Below are 24795 nucleotides of genomic sequence, written 5' to 3' on the forward strand. Positions count from 1 at the left end.
CATTATCAAAGATTAAAACTCTGAAATGTAATGTTTGTACTATTTAAGAAAACAGAAATCTCCTGAGGGTTAATGGGGGGAGGGGGGTGGGGGGGGGATTATGGACATTGGGGAGGGTATGTGCTATGGTGAGTGCTGTGAAGTGTGTAAACCTGGCGATTCACAGACCTGTACCCCTGGGGATAAAAATATATGTTTATAAAAAATAAAAAATAAAAAAAAAAACAGAAATCTCATAAACAAATAGTGGGAGAAAAACTGATGAGGACAATCTATACCATTTTAGGAAAATTTTTACTTTTGACTCAGAATGTAAATTTTGGGTATACTTAATTCTGAGAAGGTGGAAATACTACGACTATTTTCAACAAATTAGCCAGAGAAGTTAAAAATCATTTCTAAATAAAGCATATTAACTGCCTAGAAAATTTGTAGCTAATATATTGGCCCAAAAGACAACTAGCATAAATTTTGTTCATCAATATACCCGAAGAGTATAAACACAAAACTCCCATTAACTGTAGATAATTTTGGAGAGTAGAATTAGGAGAAAAAAAGCATTTAAGAAGTAAAAAGTTTATCCTTGATAAATTTCTGTGCCTTTTGAAATCTGGAAAAGGGTAATTTTTTGTCCATCAATTTTAAATTTACCCTGTAATAAGTGAAAATTATAAATACATGTACTTTATTCTAATGGGAATACTGAAATGATGCCTTTCAATCACACCATACTGAACCTCTCTGGGTAATAACATCTCCACCATTCAAGCTCCTGAGATTTAGTCCAATGTCAATTATGAAAACAGTCAACATGCCTGGTTACAATTCCCTCCAATGACACTCTAGGTAATTTTCAAACTTGAGTTTTCTCAGTCCATTTTTTCTGATCTGCGAGGAGTATCCACTCCAAAACATGAAACAGAAGTCTCCATACATTATGAAGACTGTCTTTTGGATTTGAAGATGGTGGCAGAAGCAAGAGCATCAGTCTTTCTGTTTAGTCAACACCTGAGAGACACATTGGGGAATGGTTAAAAGTTAGAAACATACTTTCACATAATTATCACTAGGAGCTAATAAAATGATGTACAATGAAATGCAACATCCATTAAATTGTGAAGAAAAAAACAGATGGATCAAAATTACTTTTGGAATTTTCTAATAAGGCTGGGGATGATAACTACACTCACTGTGTTGAGAATTACATAATGCACAGAATTATCTATTCACTATCACTATTCACTACTGATACACCTGAAGCTGATGTAACATTGTCAACTTAAAAAAGCCAATTATTGGTATTCTTTCTTCTCATACCTTTCTAGTTCTCATGTTATGTTTCTGTTCAGCTATGTATTTGAATGATTGCTTGTATCCCTAGATTGTTCATTCACATACAGAATTATTTGACATAATCTACATGCATTTCTGTACACAGGGTAACAACGCCAAAAAATTCCCAAAAAATAACAAATGGACCTCAATATGTTTGGTGAGAAAAATGGTATCTGTAAGATATAGAGATAATGGAACTTAGATCTTAAATCCTTAGGTCTAACTTAGCTCTAACTTAGAAATAAATCCTTAGATTTAGATCCTAACCCATTATTCAAGCTGACTATCAAAAAATTGTTGAGTTGGGGTGCCTGGGTGGCTCAGTGGATTAAAGCCTCTGCCTTTGGCTCAGGTCATGGTCCCAGGGTCTGAGGATCGAGCCCCACATCAGGCTCTCTGCTTGACAGGGAGCGTGCTTCCTCCTCTCTCTCTTCCTATCTCCTCTGCCTACTTGAAATCTCTTTCTGTCAAATAAATAAATAAAAATCTTTTAAAAAAAAATTCTTGAGTAGACACTTCCTCCAAGAAGTCTTAACCCTAACCCAGAATAACCTTAAAGGTGAAGACGTTAATCATAAAGTATTTTTTTCTTAGGATTAATCATTACTAAATAGAATATTAAGGACTTCTTGGAGGAAGTACAATATGTAACCTGAATAGACCTCAGTCCCCACTAGCTATCACCATAAATTCATTAATCTTAATAAAAGCATAATATTGGGACACCTGGGTGGCTCAGTTGGTTAAGCGGCTGCCTTCGGCTCAGGTCATGATCCCAGCATCCTGGGATCGAGTCCCGCATCGGGTGCCTTGCTCGGCAGGGAGCCTGCTTCTCCCTCTGCCTCTGCCTACCACTCTGTCTGCCTGTGCTCACTCTCACTCTCTAATAAATAAATAAATTAAAAAAAATAAAAGCATAATATTAGCTCCTGTCTAACCAAAGTGTCCCTTCCTGAATCAAATGAGCACTTATCTGTTCTTACAGTAATTTCTCCAAGGGGTATTCCTGGAACCAGAGATCAGAGGTGAAGAACCCTTGAATGAATAATACTGCCAATGAGAGGTCTGATGATACCAATTCTTGCAATTACAAACCAGGAGGGCGGAAGTGTGTTTTCATGGAACTATCACCTCCTGATAGGAAAAGAAGAAACACTGTAAGGTAAGGTATAGAACATTCTCATAGAATAGCTAAAGCAGCAGGTTAAGTGGATACTCATCTTGAACTGTTTTATAACTCCTTTAATTCTTAGAAACAAGTCATCATCAATCCCATAGTTGATGTAACTCTTCAGCATTGGCCATTACTTTACCCATACTTTTAAGTTTTTTAAATTCCAGTTAGTTAACATACAGTGTACTAGTTTCAGATGTACAATTTAGTGATTCAACACTTTCATACAACACCCCTTGCTCTTCACAAGTGCCATCCTTAATCCCCATCACCTATTTTCTCCATTCCTCCTACTTACTTCCCTCTGTTAACCATCAGATTGTTCTCTGTACTTAAGAATGTTTCTTGGTTTGCCTCAGCCTTTTTCATTCCTTTGCTAGTTTGTTTCTTAAATTCCACATGTGTGAAATATATGGTATTTGTCTTTCTTTACTGACAACTATATGACTGCAATCCACCTCACTGCAAATGGCAAAGCCTCATTGTTATTTTTTTTTTTAATTTATTTGACAGACAGATCACAAGTAGGCAGAGAGGCAGGCAGAGAGAGACAGGAGGGGAGGCAGGCTCCCTGCTGAGCAGAGAGCCCAACGCGGAACTCGATCCCAGGACCCTGAAATCATGACCTGAGCCGAAGGCAGAGGCTTTAACCACTGAGCCACCCAGGCGCCCCGCTTCATTGTTATTTTATGGCTGAGTAACATTCCATTGTTTATTTACCACTTTTTCTTATCCATTCACCAGCTGATGGACACTTGTTCTATTTCCATAGTTTGGCTATTATAGACAACCATTTTATAAACACTGCGGTGCATGCATCACTTTAAATTAGTATTTTTGTATTCTCTAGGTAAATGCCTCATGGTTCAACAGCTAAATCATATTTTTAACTTTCTGAGAAACTTCCATACGTTTCCACAGTGACTGAACCAGTTGACATTCCCACCAACAGTGCAAGAGGTTTCCCCTTTATTTTGCTTCCATGAACTTCTCCCTTTAACACACTATAAAATTTACCTGCAAAAATTCTGTCCAACTAATGAACAATTGATCATTACCTTTATAATATTATGTCATGATATCTGATTACAAATAAGGTCATTAATTGAAAGAATACACAAGTAATCTCCTACATTCTACATCTAATCCACATCTGTACTTCAACAAAAATTATCTTTGGAAATAATTGATTTTCTCACTAATTCTCAGACACAGTTCAATATTCCAAAGACTGCCCCAGTGATATTTTCCTGAGCCTTGCCAAAGCCTTGTATTAAAACACTACTTCTTGGTCCAGAACTTCTTACCTATTGTTCCCAGTTAAGACTTTTACATTAAGGAAGTCCATAGCATGAGGTATATTCCTGATGTCAGTTGTCCTCAGGTTATCTATAAATCTCTTCTTTTCATCATGTACTTCTGATAAGAAAGGATACAATATAGACAGTTACAAGTGAGACACCAGGACACACAAGTTAGGATGACAACAAAATTATCAGGAGTAATTAAGAGAGATAAATAAGCAGTTAATAGCACAGTAACTTTTTTAAAAATTTTCTCACCTTATCAGTGAAATTTTAACACAAATTTATTGAAATGTTTCTCATGTTTATTCTGAAAATTAAAAAATGTAAAATCCTACTTGAAATCCTTCTGGCAGACTGCCACTAGCACAAAAGAAAGTGAATAAACCATTCTCTAATTACTCCCATTAATTAAGAGTAACTTCCAACTTATTCCAATAAACTCTCCCTCAAACAACATGATCTAGCTGGTAACCACAAATACAGCAGTGAATTATGAAAATTTACCCTAATGAGCAGACACTTCTCCAATATAGACATACAAATGGCTAGCAGACATATGAAAAAATGTTCACCATTATTAGCCATCAGGGAAATTCAAATCAAAGATTAACAAGACAGGAAATGACAAATGTTGGAGAGGATGTGGATAAAGGGGAACCCTCTTACATTGTTGTTGGGAATGCAAGCTGGTGCAGCCACTTCGGACAACAGTGTGGAGATTACTCAATAAATTAAAAATAGAGCTACTCTATGACCCTGCCATTGCACTCCTGGGTATTTACCCCAAGGATACAGATGTAGTGAAAAGAAGGCCATATGTACCCCAGTGTTCACAGCAGCAATGGCCACAATAGCCAAACTGTGCCAAGAGCTAAGACGGCTTTCAACAGACGAATGGATACAGAAGATGTGGTCGATATATACAATGGAATATTACTCAGCCATCAGAAAGGCTAAATACCGAAAATTCCATCACCACAGTTGGGACTGGAGGAGATTATGCTGACTGAAATAAGTCAAGCAGAGAAAGTCAATTATTACAGGGTTTCACTTACTTGTGGAACTTAAGGAATAACATGGAGGACATTAGGAGAAGGAAAGGAAAAGTCAATTGGGGTAATCAGCAGGGGAGATGAACCATGAGAGACTGTGGACTCTGAGAAACAAACTGAGGTTTTCAGAGGGTAGTGGGGAGGGAAGATGAGTGAGCCTGGTGGTGAGTATTAAGGAGGACATGTATTGCATGGAGCATGGGGTGTTACACACTATGAATAGTAGAACACTATATAAAAACTAATGATATAATTTTGTAGTGACTAACATAATACAATAACAAAGTTTCAGTTAATTTTAATCATTCATGTGTTTGTAAACCCAAATACACTTTTTTAGCACCTACCTCATATCCCATCTTCTCCCATATTCTTTTCGTGTATCCCACAATACTGTTTCAGTGTGTAAAACTCTGCTGTACTAGTCTCTAAATCACACGTTCTTCATGATCACTCACAAACTATTCATAATGGCCACTGGGAATACAAAATTGAATATAACAGCCCAATACTCTCAAGATGTCAACAGGCAAGGATACAGAAAGGCACAAATTGGTTGTATCTTTTAAGTCCCCTTTTGTTGTTTAAATGTTCCTTTTAAAATATCTTCACAATTTCAAATGCCAAAAGCAGAAGCAGCCCTTCCATTCCCAACTCTCTACATAGTAATGTTAAATTTTTGCCATATGATCTTCCAGACAACTTTCTATTCAACAATTCACATATTCATTTCAGATTGTCAAGTAGCAATATACAGATAATTAACAATGTTTTACCATTTAACTAAAATATGTACAAAAAATCTTACAAAAAATGCTTAAATAATCACCATTATATTAACTCTGATGACTAAGCATTACTTAACTCTATAAATCATGGCAGAATAATTACATTCCTTGGGAATAGTAAACATTAACACTTTCATCAGAACAACTAGAAGCACATGGATACACCTCTGTAAACACACTACTGATGTTTGTTCGAAAAATAACATAATTAAAAATATCCACTTAAAACACCCGTTCATATCAGAATATCTTCCAGTGTTTAAATTATATTCATATGATGAATAAGATATAACCATTATGATCCTTTAGGGATGTATTATTTCAGATGCTCCAACTATTTAATACTCAATATATAGCATACTTTCTTCTTTGTAAATTTGAGACTTCGGAATAGATAAAATCCCAGCAGCAAGTTATACCACTTCAAATGTTTACATACTTTAATTTCAACTATTATTGCCAAACTGCTGTTAAAAAATATATTAATTTATATTTTCATTTATATTCTTTATTTCTTAGAAGACTACCAAGATGTAACACTTTTGACATTTGACTATGCATAACATACAAATATAACTACACACTGGATACTTTTGATAAGCTCTTAGAATAATAAAATATTCATAATCACAGCAATTTTTTTCATTTAGATGTATATATACATGGTAACAAAAAACACACACAGGAGCTAACCATTTTATATTAAAAATAATATACATTTAGATATATCATGAGGTGGAATTATAGAAATGTTTAAGCTTAGATTTGAAATATTTCCATAAATTCCAAAAAAAATAAAATGGAAAGCAATATGGTAATAAATGAGAAAGAGAATATCAGGTTTATACTCCTAAAACTAATTTTACTGTATACAGGTGTTTAACATTTATATTATACATGTGTATGTATATATACATATAAATTTGCCATAGTAGATCTATATAACACAGTAAAATAACAATTACTTAGCAATACAAGTATCATTTAACTATGAACAGATCTGTGATTTTAAACAATTCCCTTTCTCATGTCTTCCTTATTCTAAGGATAACATACATTCTGAGTATTTTTTTTTAAGATTTTACTTTTTTATTTGACAGAGAGAGAAATCACAAGTAGGCAGAGAGGCAGGCAGAAGAGAGAGGGGAAAGCAGGTTCCCCGCTGAGCAGAAAGCCTGATGCGATGTGGGGCTCAATCCCAGGGCCCTGAGATCATGACTTGAGCCGAAGGCAGAGGCTTAACCCACTGAGCCACCTAGTAGCCCCTTGTTTGTTTTATAAGTATAAAATCTAATCTTTTCTTCTATATGAGAAGCTAACAATCTGAAGAAAAAGGAAGCAATCTGAGGATTTGATGATCTATCTATCCCTCTGCCCAAAAACCTATCTAACAAACATCAAAATGTTACATAACCTTAAAAGAACAATTATTACTTATTACACTAAGAAAATATTTAGAAAAAAAACAATTTATGGTATTTGACAATGTAATATTTATAAATGTATACATTGTGAAATTTCATGTCTGGAAAAACTAGGTATTTATAAATAATATAGTCATCTGCTATTTACAAAGTTGTCTTGAATGCTGTCATGTTGTCCAGTTAAATAGAAAACTGAATAGTTCTAAGAGAGAGAATAAAATTTCTTATGTTGCATATTTTCTATGATTAAATACATAATGCCCTTTCAGCAATACACCTATAAAATTATGACTTTGGATTCTTAATGTGTAATAAACAAAAGGACTAAACAGTGATTAAAATGTAAAATTTTCTCTGAGAGAATTCAAGAGTGGTAGTACACCCTTCTAACTTTCTCCTTCCCCTAACAACTCCATAAACAGATACCAAAATATGTATAGCTCAAGAAACCTAAAATTGTTACTATTACAACACTTGATAACAATGACTATGAGATTTTACAATGAATTATTTACAAAATTATACTTTGTGAGACTCTACACATCTAGAAAGACTAGATGTTAAAAAGTAAAAAAAAAAAAAAAACTGTATCTGCCTATTATTTACAAAGTTGTCTTGAATATTGTCATGCAACCAAAGGAACACATACAGAACTGTATATTGTTCCATGAGGTAGTATAAAAATCTCCTTAAGAAAGTCATTTATATATCCAACGTAAACGACAACAATAAGACAAATATGGGAGAGGGATGAATAGGTCAAGCATAGAGAATTTTTAGGACAAATTAAATAGTCTGTATAATGCCATGAAGGATGCAGGGCATTATACATTTGTCCAAACTCACAAAATGTATAACACCAAGAGTTAGCCATAACAAAACATGGACCTTGGCTTATAATGATATGTCAATGAATATTCATCAGTATTAACAGATGTACCAGTCTGGTAAGGGATGTTGATAATGGGGGGTGATTATGCATGTGCAGAATGGTTAATGATGGAGATTATGCAAGTGTTGGGCTAGGACTATTTAGCAAATCTTTGTACCTTGCCCTCAATTTTGCTGTGAACCTAAATCTGCTATAAAAAAACAGTCTTAACATAAAAATAAGATGTATATACATCAGGAAAGTCCTAATAAAATATGTCACAATACATTCAGAAACATCAAATGAATTTACATGGTGTAAGTTTAATGGCATACTATTTTACTCTAAGAGTGGAATAAAGCACAATCTATTCTATTTCTCCTCTTAACAACCAAATTAATAGATAAATGTTGCACAGCTCCAAGAGCCTGTACATAAATGATCAATGTCTTTGCTGTGCTGATTTTAAAAGACAATAATCCTAACACATTTACAATGAAAACATTTAGATTATACTGTGACACTCAATACATCTAGAAATATTAAATCTTTAAAAATAAATATTTCACTTGCTTATTTATTTACAAAGTTGTCATATTGCCACACAACACATATACACAGAATTTTCTGAGTCAGATTCTACAAAATGTTCTTTAGCAAAATGAATTTCATCAAGAACCTCAGTACATCTGAGAAAATAAGATATACCTGCATGTCCCTTAAATTGGCAGAAATATTTTTATATAAAGTGGTTACAATTTAATTATTGCAGTCTAACTTTTCTTCTAAATAAAACTGGAGACAAAAACTTTTGACCACTCTGTCCTCTCTGACTGTATACATTCATGTACATGTGTATAAGCACACTAATGTTAACAAAAATAGGGCTCAAAATCCTTTAACTCAATTTTTAAATAATTTGTCTTTAAAAATCTCAACAATCCATGCAATTCTACACAAAGGTAGCAGTATCAAAAGAAAACTGTTTCTTCCCACTGTCATTATATTTATCAACAATTCTATGTACTTCCTAAATCAAATGTTATAAAGTAGCCATTATAAATACCACTCTTTAACAAACCAAAGAGTTACCCATACGGAATTCTTAGAATAATGTGCAAATGCTAACCATGTCAAACTTACATTTTATCAATAGCATGACTGCAACATATATGTGATGTTCACCATCTCTTTAAACCAAAAAGAATAGTTAACAATTAAAAAAAATCATACATTATAGACGAGATTGGAAAACATCCACCCCTCCATCCATATCCCTCACAACCAACCACTGAACATGCAGAGAATCTAATTACTATACTGATTTTTAAAAGTATATTTAAACGTATGTTTGTCAGCAATGGCTATGTACCTAGAAATAACAAGTATTTTATAAATAATTACATACACAGCATTCTAGACATCATACTTATCAACAGAAGGCTATTTTATCATTTCATGTCTACAAGCATTAAAAAAAAGTTTATGTGCTCTAATTTTAGGTGAAATATATTCAAATATATAACAGCAATATCTGAACATCTATAAAATTATATGGTATAAAAATAAACAGCTGATCACATGTGCATAACTACTTAGTAACAACCCAACACACACCAGGTGAAAACACAGAAATGGTCTTGTAACAGTTCTGTTTTTGCCCTAGTTGTTCAACATTAATAGATTCGCTATGTGCGTGTATGCATGCTGTGTGTTTATGTGTGGAGAGGTTATTTCTATATAGCTAGAAATTAAGATGTTATATAAGTTAGTGAAAGGTTTCCCTGCACTGTTCTCAACATTTAACATCCAAAATTTATATTGAAATAAGAAATTATTCAAATTTCACATTTAAAAATATAAATGACAGCTTCTGTACTTTAACAAAAGTTGTTGAAAAAAAACTAAGTAACACAAAGAGAGAGAAAGAGAGGCAAACCAAGAAAAGACTCTTAACTATAAAGAAACAGTGTTACCAGAGGCGGGAGGTGGCTGAGGGCATAGATTAACTAAGTGATGTGGATTAAGGAGTGCACTTGTGATGAGGACTAGGTGTTGTATGAAGTGCTGAATCACTATATTGTACACCTGAAATTATTACTATGCTGTATGTTAACTATCTGAAATTTAAATAAAAACTTCACAAAATATACAAATATTTAAAAAAATCAAAATCAAGCCTAACTCATGAAGATGCTCACTCTATTTACACTCAATGTTTCTACCTCTAATGTTTCAATGAAAATATATTTCTAAAATTATTGACAGAAATTATATATCCCACAATGTTTTCAAAAATGACACTGATCTTCTATATCCAAAAAAAATAAAAAGTAATACAATCTCCAGCACCAAATACATCCTAAACAGACATGTTTAGTGATTCAACTTGCCAAAATAAAATGTTTTCACACTGTCTCTCAGATTTGTATTCAAAAAATAAGTGCCTATCAGCAAATCTTATGCAGATGTTCTGAAACAAAAACTAGTATTGGTCTATTGACTTAGGTAGCAATCTAACAATATCTTCAGCAACTAAAGCTCAAACTGCAACTCCCTTCATCATGAACCACAAAATGACATGAAGAACAGACTAAACCTGAGTGATAACTACTTGGCCAAAAAACGTCTCTTTGCTATGATTTTTAATAAACACTTATTTTATAGACCTGTATACTATACAGTTGTGTGTATATTACACAGGTGTACATGAAAGAAACCCTGTAAAATCAAGAATTAAAAGTTTAAAGGAAAAACTATTATATATCCTAACTATTTCACACAGAACAATGTAACAAAATCCCATGAACTTCACCTGCCTAAGTTTTTACTAAGAGATAATCTGACAACTGTTATGGTAATTTTTCAGTCTATTTATAATTAATATATTTACAAAACATGCTGATATAATAGTTCCTTGGCTTTAATAAAACATAGTAACTGTGTCTATTATATGCACATTATATAAAACATTTCTTGGATCATCCCATCCTTTAATGACCATAGGTTTGACAGATAATTGTGAACACCTCACAAAAAACTTACAATCACCTACACCTATATAATTAGATGTAAATATATTAAAACAAGAACAATTTGGTTATTATTAAATGTGGAATTCCACTGACATGAAAGCTTTTCTAACCTGTTACGTTTAACCACATGTAGGATTTATCTAGTAACTGTATTTTCTGTTGGTATACAAACATCTGAAAACCATGAACAGAGTCAGACCAATAGATATGACATTTCCACCATGATGAATCTTACGTAAAACAATGAGATATTATACTAGACACTACACATTTACCAAAACCTAAAAATTGAGCCTAAATATCTGAAGAGGCTAGATATAATATCACTTTTGGGAAATAAAAATGTCTGTCCTATAATATTTACAGTTATGTCTATACATGTAAAAAATTAGATGTTAAACAAATAAAGTAACATTATATATAACACTGTAATAAAATATGTAACATTATCAACTGAAAAGGAATTAATTTTTGGAATTGAGAGGCAATTCCACAATTCCAATTTTGTTACTAGTTAAAAGAGTAACAAAAACCCACACCAGTTTAACATTACAGTATTAATAAAATACACGTAAGATTCCCAACATCTGAACATGGAGTAATGCCTGCCTGATTAAGAACTATCTCTGTACATATGCATACTCCTATAGCTTTCAAAAATTCCTTATTCTCTATCTACTAAATTGTGCTTTTATTTGTTTAAAACAAACAAGGCAATCTAGAAACTCCTCTCTGTAATCCAACGAAACTACATTCGAACAATTTAAATGACCAAATGTCAGCCATCACCATGCTTAAAAGGGTGTTTTAACAGTACTTTTTTCTATTATATACAGAGAAATAAAAAAGCCCATTATATCCTGGCCCATTAAACATGCATAGAGACTGGCCTCTTATGCAGCAATTCCATCATGAGAATTAAATCTCGTACCAAACAAATATTAACATAATGAGCATTTAGAGGATAACATCCACAGCCATATATAGCAGCCTTAAAAAAATTTCTTATTATGACCACTGCATACAGAACAATCCCTACCCCAACCCCAACCCCCAAAAAAGCCATAGCAATCCCATCATATGATATTAAATATCCATCATTCGGAGGTAACTTCTATTTCTATAGTCATGTTACTAAAAAATATTTCTTCTACATATGTTAGCAACTACCTTCTTAGTAATTACAATGCCTTAAGGTCACAAAGCAATTGTATTTGGTTATTTCATATACAACAGTCTCAAAATGCACATAAATAACTAGTGCCTTACATTTTTTCCTGATTAATATAGTAAACGCTCCCATGCCCATTTCCTCTTTGCTTTGCATAAGCACTTGTACAATAAATATAGAATTCAGTACATCTTAACAAAATGGCCCATTTCTTTCTAAAATATTTTCCAGAAGGCAGTTTTACCAAACATGTTTTTATAAACTTCCCTAGGAAACCTCGATTATCACAGCAACCATTTTTAAAAGTACCTAAAAACAAAGATTTGTTTATAAACGTAGGCCTCTGCGTTTCAGCATTAGATTCCAAAAAACGTTAAGCAAAGAACGAATAAAATACATAGAAAATTACTACATGTTTAATTTCATTTCACCACCAAATATCTAATGAACAGTTCATGCATATTCATCATTTACTGAGTACTTTATATTTCCATTTCAATACCATTACCCAATCACAATTTTTGTAAGTATTTAGATAAATTCTTAAGCTATATATGTCCAGTAAAATAGTTAACAGATGAGGTTCCTAGCTCTTTTAAAATGGCAGACAGTGGAAGAAAAAAAAAAAGAAAACTAATACTTGTGTTTATCACATATGCAATCAATGTCACATATGCAAGGCTCTCACTGGTAAATATTTTGATGGCAAGTTGATACTCCATAAAAAGCAAAATATTGAGATTATTTTCCAAATTCAAAGACTAGCAATGAAATATAAATACTTGAAAGGCAAGATGAATTTCAGGACTGTGTGCATCTTTATTTGTCTGTGATTATTTGTAGTTGATGAAGCTTCTAGATTAATTCATGATGTGTTGTCCTTCCCCTTCTTTTCATATTTTCCTAGAAGGCTGGCTTAAATGTACTTGAGATTGTCCACACTAGACCAATACTATTAAGTGTCATCCACTTGAAATAATTTTCAATTCAGCAGACACGTTCACACACTTGCATTTTTGGGAATAATTTGGAATGAGAGATGATGTGCTGATCATGCTGGACCATGAAATAGAGCAGAAGATCTAGACTGTCTCTACAGGAAGGTCCTGGTCAGTGACCCCTTAAATCAACATCAGACTTAGACTTCCATAGCAGTCCATAAGTAAAATTGCACAGGATACCCCAGAATAACTTGAAAACTACAATTTTATCAATGCAGAGGCACTCAAACTATCCTTCCCTGTCCATGTTAATGGGGAAAAGGTTCACACATTATCCTCTATCATTCTGGATTTTAATCACATTGTTTCTTGCTGCAAAAATTTTTCCAAATTATCAGGAGCATCTTATTCAGGGAGTGAAAGTAGAACTTCCAGTTCTGTCAGAGTCAAAAGATGCTCTAAATATTATCAATTTATATAATCTTTGTCCTCTTCTCTGATTATTGCTTATTTCTATCACTCTTGAAACATGTCAACTGCAGATTTTTGAAGCAACATGATGATATTTGTCATTATCTTTCCAAAAGGCTGCTCTGGCAGACAGATGAATTAGAGAATCTGAAGCTAGAAGTAAGGGGATCAATTAGAAGTTTTAATACAGATAAAAGACAGCAGTAACAACAAAACTAATTTAGAAAGGCAGCACCAGAACAACCATCTAATGGAATTTATACAGTATCTACTGTCCAATTAAGTTTTCTAAGTTTCCGGATGAAATACTGTCCTTGTTTCTTAGCCTCCATCCACATCCATGAATGACAGCCACATCCTAACCTAGCTGGCATCACCTTTTTATGTCTATGTAAAATTGATAAACAAATATATCATATGATGATTTCTAAAGGATGTTTATGAGTGATTTTCAGACATTTCATTTTACTTGCCAATATTTTCTTCTTTGAATTATCTGTACATGTTTTGTCATTTTGAATACAATCATTCCAAGTCTTTAAGAGTTGTACAAATATTTATGTACATTACAAAAACCAAGAAAATAAGTAACTGATACATTTTGCCAACTGAAATGATGACACATTTTCACATGTTTTTATGTGCCCAACTACTCTATTACTTACTAACAAGTAAATGTCATATACCCTCAAAAACAATGCTCTCTTGATTTCATGAGATATGCACAAAGGGCTAAGTTCAACAGAACGCAGACTTTTTAAAATATTTAAACTTGAAGGATTTATTCTCCTTTGAGTTGTACTGAAACAGGAAGAAATATCCAATAAGAGAAGACAACCTTAAGGAACATCATTTTCCATTTCCACCAAGGTCACAAATTAAAATGTGGCACTCTCTAAATGACAGAATGGGCAAGTTGATTTTAAGATAATAAATGGACCCACAACTCTATGGTCAAATGAACTTCGAGAAAGCAGGAAAAAAATATCTAGTGGAAAAAAGAGTCTCTTCAATACATGGTGCTGGAAAAATTGGACAGCTATATATAGAAGAATGAAACTCAACCATTCTCTTACACCATACACAGAAACAAACTCGAAATGGATAAAAGACCTCCACGTGAGGCAAGAATCTATCAAAATCCCGGAGGAGAACATAAGAGAACATAGAGGAGAACGTCAACATCAACCACAGCAACTTCTTTCAAGACATGTCTCCAAAGGCAAAGGAAACAAAAGCAAAAATGAACTTTTGGGACGTCATCTAGATCAAAACCTTCTGCACAGCAAAGGAAACAGTCAACAAAACCAGGAGGCAACTCAAGGAATGGGAGAAGATATTCATAAATGACACTACAAGTGAAGGGCTGATACCCAAGGTCTATAAAGAACTCCTCAGGGCACCTGGGTGGCTCAGTGGGTTAAAGCCTCTGCCTTCTGCTCAGGTCATGATCTCAGTGTCCTGGGATCGAGCCCCGCATTGGACTCTCTGCTCAGTGGAGAGCCTGCTTTGTCCTCTCTCGCCCTCTCTCTCTCTGCCTGGCTCTCTGCCTACATGTGATCTCTGTCAAATAAATAAATAAAATCTTTAAAAAAAGAACTCCTCAAACTAAACACCCAAAAGAGATAATCGTGTCAAAAAATGGGCAGAAGCCATGAACAGACAGTTCACTAATGAAGACATACAAATGGCTAGTAGACATATGAAAAAATGTTCATCATCATTAGCCATCAGGGAAATTCAAATCAAAACCACAGAGATACCACCTTACACCAGTTACAACAGAAAAAATAAACAAGGCAGGAAATGACAAATGTTGCAGAGGATGTGGACAAAGAGGAATTCTCTTACACTGTTGGTGGGAATGCAAGTTGGTGCAGCCACTTTGGAAAACAAGAGCAGATTCCTCAAAAAATTAAAAATAGAGCTACCTTATGACCTGACAATTGCACTACTGGGTACTTACCCCAAAGATACAGACAGAGTGAAAGAAGGGCCTTATGTACCACAATGTTCATAGCAGCAACGGCAACACTAGTCAAACTGTGCCAAGAGCCAAGATGCCTTTAATAGATGAATGGATAAAGAAGATATGGTCCATATATACAATGGAATATTACGCCTCCATCAGAAAGGATGAATACCCAACTTTTGCATCAACATGGATAGGACTGGAGGAAATTATGCTGAGTGACATAAGTCAAGATACTTGATTTTCTCAGGGTTTCACTTATTCGTGGAGCATAAGGAATAACATGGAGGACATTAGGAAAAGGAAAGGAAAAGTGAGGGGCGCCTGGGTGGCTCAGTGGGTTAAAGCCTCTGCCTTCAGCTCAGGTCATGATCCCAGGGTCCTGGGATCGAGCCCCGCATCTGGCTCTCTGCTCGGCAGGGAGCCTGCTTCCCTTCATCTCTCTGCCTTGCCTCTCTGCCTACCTGTGATCTGTCTGTCAAATAAATAAAAAAATAAAAAAATAAAAAAAAAGAAAGGAAAAGTGAATTGGGGGAAATCACCAGGGGATATAAACCATGAGAGACTGTGATTTCTGAGAAATAAACTGAGTGTTTTGGAAGGGAGGGGGTTGGGAGGATGGGTTAGCCTAGTGTAGGTATTAAGGAGGGCACATACTACACAGATCACTGGGTGTGGTGCATATACAATGAATCTTGAAGCACTGAAAAAAAATAGAACAAAATTTTCATAAAAGATATTATCACTTAATTTTGTGCTCCCAGCAATGTGCACAATATGTCCACGTTTCATGACTCGAAAAAAATTATAAAGAATGAGAAATTTGAGTTTTAAACTGAAGCCAAGTTTTGTCTATACATAAGGAAAATTTCTTGTGCCATTTGCTCATTTATGTATTTATTCCAATACCTGTGAAATATCAATATAACAAAAATTGCTACCTTTCCAAACTCCTACAAGATTCCAATTATTAATGTTTTGTTCTCCCTGTAAGGGAAGGGTTAAGTCTATGGCTTCATGCAACCATTTTAATGAATCTTCCATATTATAACCTTAGACATACAAATATTGTTTAAGTCAGGGCTTTTATGCATTGTTTTTCCACTGTGACTTCACCAATCTTAGAGGAAATGAATATTTCTATTGTTACTTTGATAACATTTAAGGCCATGAGTCACTTAGTTGAGAAAACACCCCATGTGGGATGCCTGGGTGGCTCAGTCAGTAAAGTGTCTGCCTTTGGCTCAGTTCATGATCCCAGTGTCCTGGGATCCAATCTCCCACTGGGCTCCCTGCTTAGCAGGGACTCTGCTTCTCCTTGTGCCTGTGCTCTGCGCTCATTCTCTCTCTCTCTGAAAAAAAAGAGAGGGAGAAAATACCCCATCTATCTAGAATACAAAGCCATTGTCCAGAGAAGCTCACCAAAGCAGATTATACATTATACAAAATATAAGTAAGAAAAATAAAATGCGCAAAATGTTCTGCCATGGGGCGCCTGAGTGGCTCAATGGGTTAAGCCTCTGCCTTTGGCTCAAGTCATGATCTCAGGGTCCTGGGATCAAGCCCCCCATCGGGCTCTCTGCTCAGCCAGGAGACTTCTTCCCCCTCTCTCTTTTCCTGCCTTTCTGCCTACTTACGATCCCTCTCTGTCAAATAAATTTTTCAAACATTCTAAAAAAAAATATTCTGCCATTCTTCAAAAATAAGAAAACCAGTTTCACTGCAATAATTTATTTTCAGAAATCATAAGTTACAATGTTAAAAAATCATCTGTAATTTATTTTACTTACTCCAAGCCACAGAAAACAAGTCCCCTCATTTCAATTGTGGGTTCCTTATTTCCTATAGCATGGTGTAATGACTGATTTGACCTACATCTAAATTCTTCAGACTTTCTATCCTAGTGAAATCCTTGGCTAATTTTCATTGTTTCTAAGTATAAGTAGACAGTCCATTTTAACACTATTCCCATTAAGCACCACCATTAGAAAACAGCCCGAGATTTTAATAACCATATAGAGCCACCAGAGTATTCACAGCCAAGCTATAGCACAATGGTTGAAATTTCCCCAGAAAAGAGACTCAATCCCAATATCAACACCCAGAAATCCATTGGTATTGCCAGTTTCTGGCCTATTTAAGATGATCCACAAGTGGCTGCTTAAAACAAAACAAGGGCACCTGGCTGTCTTAGTCATTAGAGTGTGCAACTCTTGATTTGGGGGATAACTGTAAGTTTGAGCTTCACACTGGGTGTAGCGATTACCTGAAAATAAAATCTTAAAAAAATGCCCAAATGCAAAGTAATTCAAATTATGATGTTGTGTGATTAAGAGAATACAAACCAGATAAACCTTGTCCCAAAAGTAAAATTATTATACAGAAATTACCATGTCCTGGAAATCAGACAATTCACTGAGATTACGTCGACTTAAAAAAAAATTACGCTTGTTTGTTTGTTTTAGATTTTTATTCATTGATCATCTTACTGAATGTGAACTTGGTGAAAATTTGTATAGTTAATTCATTATCAAAAAGAAATTTGGAGTGCCTGGGTGGCTCAGTGCGTTAAACCCTCTGCCTTCAGCTCTGGTCATGATCCCAGGATCCTGGGATTGAGTCGGACATCAGGCTCTCTGCTTAGTGTGGAGCCTGCTTCCTCTTTTCTCTCTGCCCGCTTCTCTTTTCTACTTGTGATCTCTGTCAAATAAATAAACAAAATCATAAAAAAAATTTACTTCTTCAAATGATATACATAATTTAAATGTATACTGGCTATTTGTTCTCTGAAGAAAACCCAACTGTTTTCTACATGTGGTGCTAAAATCAGCATCTATCAGCTTCTCAGACCTAGACCTACTGTTGATCCAGAATCCGTCATTTAAACTACACAAGCCCTCCTCGTAATTCACTTTTTTATTTAAGATTTTATTTATTTATTTCAGATACAGTGAGTGAGTGAGAAAGTATGTACATGCTGCAGAGGGGTGGGGGAGGCAGAGGGAGAAGTGGACTCCCTGCTGAGCAGGAAGCCTGACTTGAGCCAGGGCTTGATCCTGGGACCCCGGGATGATGACTTGAGCCAAAGGCAGAAAATAGGCAGACACCACAAGAGTGTGGTTATTTGCGGGCACCCAGGTGGCACAATCAGAACACTGAAAGTAACCAAACAAAGTATGAGGTTATGAATATTCTAAAATTTCTGGCAGGGAAACAAGGACTTAAGAGAAATATCTATGAAAAGACTTACCCTCCCTGCTCCTTTAAAAAAAAAGGAATATAATTTTTCTGAACCTAACAAAGCTTTTCCCTATAAACTACCACTTGTCATAGTATCAATACCCACGTTATTTATACACACACACACACACCACATACTCCTTAACAAATTAAGATAGCTATTTAAGAATTACATCCAGGTCTACGGCCATACCACCCTGAACGCGCCCGATCTCGTCTGATCTCGGAAGCTAAGCAGGGTCGGGCCTGGTTAGTACTTGGATGGGAGAATTACATCCAGGTATATTCAACTATCCATAGTACATTTCTATAAAGGCTTTTCCCAATTACCTGTTTAATTATTACTCAATTCCCTCATAACTAAAATAAGCAAATCAGAAGGATCTATCATAGAATGCCAATCACAGATAACAAAAGGTCCATTACTCACTCAAGTAAACATAAATAATGAAGAATAATGGGAGATTAAGGTCCTGATTCAAAAGAAAATGTATGGTACTTAGCAAATCAGTTCCTCTCTAGGGCTCAGTATTAACAACTACGAAATGTCACCTTCATCTCCTTAAATCACAGTCAAAACTTCTACATCTCCATTTAGGACTTGATAAAGATGCAGAAAATAGTAACTTATTAAAACAATTAGAGTAATCCATCTGATGTATCTTTAGCATTCTGCTTAAGGTGTAACTCTCGTTTCAAACTCATTTCAAACTCTCATTTCAAACCAAAGCAGTTTCTCAACAACAAACTAGAAATTTCTTATTCATATGTTAACTGGAGCTGCCTCATAGTTTGGGGACATGCTCTTGGGAAACAGATATAAGGTTCAAACTGAATGATGATAGTAATATTAAAAAAACCAGCAAAGTATCTACCACATCGTTACTCACTTGAAATTCCTAATAAAAAAGATCAGATATACAAATGTTACAAACATAGAAGACATTCTATAAAAGCAAACTGCAGTAGTGGAATTTAGAATTCACTTCCCTTTACATCTCTGGGAAAACCTACACTTCTATATTCCCTAACCTGCACAATATTGCTCCAAATACCTTCTGAAATTTACAGGCTAAGAACTTACGGTCAGGATATGTGTGTCCCAAGTACTTGGACTGACTCTTAGGCTGTACTTCAGAGTACTCATGCTGAGCCTCATTTCATCATGCTCAGTTATCATAACTCATCACAAACCCAGTTAAGGTCTTTTCCAACAACTACTACAACTCTGTAAAGGAACTGATATCTGCAGACAGTACATCTCTACTAATGCAAAGTCTTCTAGCTTAGGAAAACAAACGATCATGTTCATGTAACAAGGTAAGTTAAATGGCAGCAATATCATTCAACTGACACAGAATAAAGGTAAAAATATGGGAAAAAAATTAAAAGACAGTAAAACCCCAGCAATGTGACAAAATAACATTAAGATCTTTGCTGTCTTCGTACTAAATATAATAGTTTATAATTTTCTTCTACAAGCAAATCACCTAACAAATTAAAAAAATGAAATATTCAAATATATTAAGGATCTAGATTACATTGAAAACATCTACAAAAATATTCTCAAGTTAGAATCAATGTCAATGGTCAAATAAAATTAAGGAAAATCAAATAAATAAAACACAAAGTCCAACCAGTCCACTGATACGTGATGTTGAGGATTCCGAAGGAGGTCTAACATTTCTAATACAAAGAACAAAGTGATATGATAATACAATCCAAACTATCATGGGACGAACACAGCACACACTACTTTTCCTGATACAGATCTCCTAATAGACAATAAATTATTCCTATCAGGAACTGTACTTTTTAACTTTCTTTCTCTGTCAGGTTAAATAGGTGATGGACGATTTAGGAGTGTGCCAGGTATTATATAGAAGTGTACTGTATGTTAACCAACTACCATTTAAATAAAAACTTTTTTTTAATAGAAAAAAAAAGTAACTAGGAGTACAAATAAATTTTATATAAGAACAGATATTACCATTTACATCTAAATGGATGGAATTGGAGGGTTATTATGCTGAGTGAAATTAAGTCAATCTGAGAAAGATAATTATCATATGGTTTCACTCACATGTGGAATATAAGAAAAACTGCAGAAGACCATAGTGGAAGGGAGGGAAACTGAACTGGAACTTATCAAAGAAGGAGAAAAACCAAGAGAGGCTCAAATTAACTACAGTAAACAAACTGGGGTTTGCTGGAAGGACATGGGCAGGGGGATGTAACTGGGTGCTGGGCATTAAGGAGGGCATGTGATGTGATGAGCACTGGGTATTATACGGAACTGACGAATTACTGAACTCTACATCTGAAACTGATGATGTACTATAGCTTGTCTAATTAAATTTAACTTAAAAATATGGGAACAGACAGTCCAATGATTGCAGATGTACAAATATCTCACCCCATGGGTCATTGTGTTACCCTTGTTAACAGTTAATCTAATACAAATGATTCATAATCATCAAATATCTGGCTGGTCTTTGAGGCTCTTTATTGAATCTTGGCTACCTCACCTAATTTTTAAATTATTTTGCCCACCAAAGAAAATTAATCCAGTCTAGTCTTCTACTAACCAATTCTATTCTACATTAGAACTTCCTAAATTAGAGGCAAAAAAAAAAAAAAAATTGATGTTAGCAACATGGACTACAGAGCAAAATGAGGTGACACTCAATGCAGAAGACCTACTGGGACTATTTTTTTTGGTCTGCATCCCTGCCAACAGAGGATACCAGGGGCAAATGGGACATCACTTTTAATACAAGGAAAGTCCCTTGAGGTTTCCTCATCTATCATTTAAGAAATTGAATGAAGTATACTGCAGCCAACACCCAGCTGCTCCCCTTCACATTCTACTCACTTTTGGCATAGATGGACTTGCTGCATTTAATACCTGAAGTCATTAATCAACATTCACATCTAAAACAAATATATCCTTGGAACTGGATTTCAAATACTGCTCTCTTATTGGTCCTTCATCATCTCAATTAAGCAGTAGAGATCCTCTCACCCCTGTAAAATCAAACAGAATTTTCTTATTTCTACTCTTTGACCGAAAATGACTAAAACGCATTGTAAACATTATGACAAGGTACCTAGCTTTATTAAAATAAGTCCATACAAACATATTTCTGACTGGCTTCTATTTAGGAAAACCTGACCACTTCTGCATTAAGATTACAGAGCTAAGGGTGCCTGGGTGGCTCAGTGGGTTAAAGCCTCTGCCTCCGGCTCCGGTCATGATCCTGGGGTCCTGGGATCGAGCCCCACACTGGGCTCTCTTCTCTGAGGAGCGCCTGCTTCCTCCTTTCTCTCTGCCTGCCTCTCTGCCTACTTGTGATCTCTGTCTGTCCAATAAATAAATAAAATCTTAAAAAAAAAAAAAGAATACGGAGCCAGATATTAGTTAGGCATAGATTCTAATCACAGACATTCCACTACATGGAAGGAACTATTATAAATCTTAAAAACTTGCACCCTAACATTTTTAAAAAATTGGTAATGCTGACACATTTCTTTTTTTATTAATTATTTTTATTAACATATAATATATTACTTGCCCCAGGGGTACAGGTCTATGAATTGTCAGGTTTACACACTTCACAGTTCTCACCATATCACATACCCTCCCCAATGTCCATAACCTAAACTCCCTCTCCATAACCCCGCTTCCCACAGCAACCCTCAGTTTGTTTTGTGAGATTAAGAGTCTCTTATGGTTTGTCTCCCTCCATGTGATAGGGTCTATGCCCACTGATCACTGCAGACAACTGAAGAAAAACAAAACCAAAATAAATTGTCTTCAAACACCAGTGGTGTCCATGTAAGGACACTTGCCATACTCACTGCATTTTATAATACATGTTCCACAAATATTAGTTCCCCTCTTTCCTGGACATCACTAATTTTGGCATTCTATGTTTGATCGAAGAAGTGGTTGTCTCCCTTTTACATGTCCTTGCTTCCATCTCAGCATGTGTGTGCACCTTCTGGGATCTAAGGATGAGTTTCCTTTTTTGCTTTCAACAGCATACATGTTTAAAAAGAAGGGAAAAATAATAAGCTCAGAATATCTTATGAAAACCTAAAAAAAGATGTCTGAAGAATTGGCAATGCATACTGCCAATTTACACCTGCCATTTCTAAGTATTCAAGTTTCCACAGTAAGTCAAAATATCTGTTGAAAATAATGTTCTCTGAAAAGTCTACTGAGGCACATTGACTGGATTTCAGAGTGTCATTTAAGCTCAAGTTTTGAAATCATTATGTTCAGACAAGGTCCTTTGTCATCATGAACCTAGCCAAGGCCTCTATAATACACTATTACTTTTCTTTACAAGGTTATTTTACCTGGAATGATTTTTGTTTGTCCTAAGTGCAGCTAACACCATTTTCAGCTTCCTTCTGATACTACTGGGTAGGATCCAGTGACAGGTCAGAAAACTGAGTGGTTAAATTCTCTCCTCGTTTCAGAGTCATCAACTATGTGGGCAAAAAAAGACCTTATTAAGACCAAAAAACTGCAATACAAAAAAAAAAAAAAAGAAAAGATTAGAATATGACCCCAAAGAAATAAAAAATTATTAAAAAAATGTATCTTGCTTTACTTATTTACTATAATTCAAATATGAAGCTTTATTATATGAATGGCCAGTCGCAGGGAACTGGAATGTAAAGATCAGTAAGAATCTGGCAATGTATTATCAATTGGATAACATGTATTTGAAAACGTCATATAATCTCACAGAGGGTGTAACTGACTACTGGCTGAAATCAATTAAGTTTTATTGGAAATGAACACAGTAAATTGTTTTCCTGATCTCTGAAATCAGATTATGTAAGTTCTAGACAAGTATTACTATTATTACATAACTCTGTAAGTTAGTTTCTACTACAGTATTATTCTAATGCAAGTTAAGACCTACAAGAAATAAAACACTGGTTAGGTTTACAAAAATTACAAGACTTCTGGGCAACCTCCTTGGGTCCCCTCCCTCCTTAGGAGCTTTGTATTACCATTTGTTATCACTCAATAAACCTTGCATTGTTGCCCAAAAAGAAAAAAAAAAAGTCTTCTGGTTATCACCTGCATGTGAATCCCGAAAAAGTTAAACAGACTATAATGGTGGTTGCCTGGGGCTGATGGGGTGTGTAAAATGGAGATGCTGATCAAAGGGTATAAACTTTTAATTATAAAATGATTAAGTTCAAAGGATCTAATACACAGCATGGGAACTATAGTTAACAGTATTATAATATTCAAAATTTGCCAAGAGTAAATCTTAAATGTTCTCATCACAAGAAAAAAAAATGAACTATGCAAGGTGATGGATGTGTTAAATAACCTTGTTGTGGAAATCTTTTCACAATAGAGGTGTATAGTAAATCATCATGTATCATACCTGGAAATTACATAGTATAATTTATCAATTATATATTGATAAAGCTGAAGAAAATTACAGGACTTATAAAATTTTACATGACTGAAGAGTAATGAGTGTATGAAGGCAGGAAGCCACATCATTTTTATACACTTTTATATGAAGTCCAGTTTACCTATCATATCATATAAACACAAAATACCACAAATAACTCAAAATCATAAAGATTTAAGGTAACATTAACTATTAAATCCCAGAATTCTATTTAAAATTATTATTTAAACCACAATGAAAAATCTGTATTGATGTGCTATGTGTATATATTTATGAAATTACTGCCAATAAATGTGACCAGGAAATCAAGAAGTCATTGCCCAACTGTGCTTTAGATATAATGTGTAATTCACGTGAATAAGAATGGGATAAAACCATAAGGGACAAGTATTACTGCCATGAATGTTTGAAAACTCTTATGTCATTATGTGTTTACAACGGAACTATGTAGAAGCTCAGATCTAGCAATCCATAACAAAAGATCCACATTCATCTTACACTCAACATGCAATTATAGGAGTATCTGTGCCAAGTATTTTTTTCAATATGTGTTCCCACAATCAA

The 24795-nt window shown here is 34.6% G+C and overlaps 1 long non-coding RNA gene across 1 annotated transcript; it reads right to left on the minus strand.

Moving 5' to 3' along the window:
• Nucleotides 1-230: 230 nt before the first annotated feature.
• On the minus strand, nt 231-23255 carry LOC111152705. The gene is made up of 6 exons (XR_002640935.1): nt 22643-23255; nt 21657-21808; nt 5216-5345; nt 3817-3928; nt 2319-2469; nt 231-1008 (listed from the first exon to the last, which is right to left on the minus strand). It is a non-coding gene; the product is annotated as an uncharacterized LOC111152705 (long non-coding RNA).
• Between the last annotated feature and the right edge of the window lie 1540 nt (nt 23256-24795).

This window comes from Enhydra lutris, unplaced genomic scaffold (genome assembly GCF_002288905.1).
Source record: "Enhydra lutris kenyoni isolate GAN:26980312 unplaced genomic scaffold, ASM228890v2 scaffoldscaffold29, whole genome shotgun sequence".
In the NCBI taxonomy this organism is placed as follows: domain Eukaryota; kingdom Metazoa; phylum Chordata; class Mammalia; order Carnivora; family Mustelidae; genus Enhydra; species Enhydra lutris.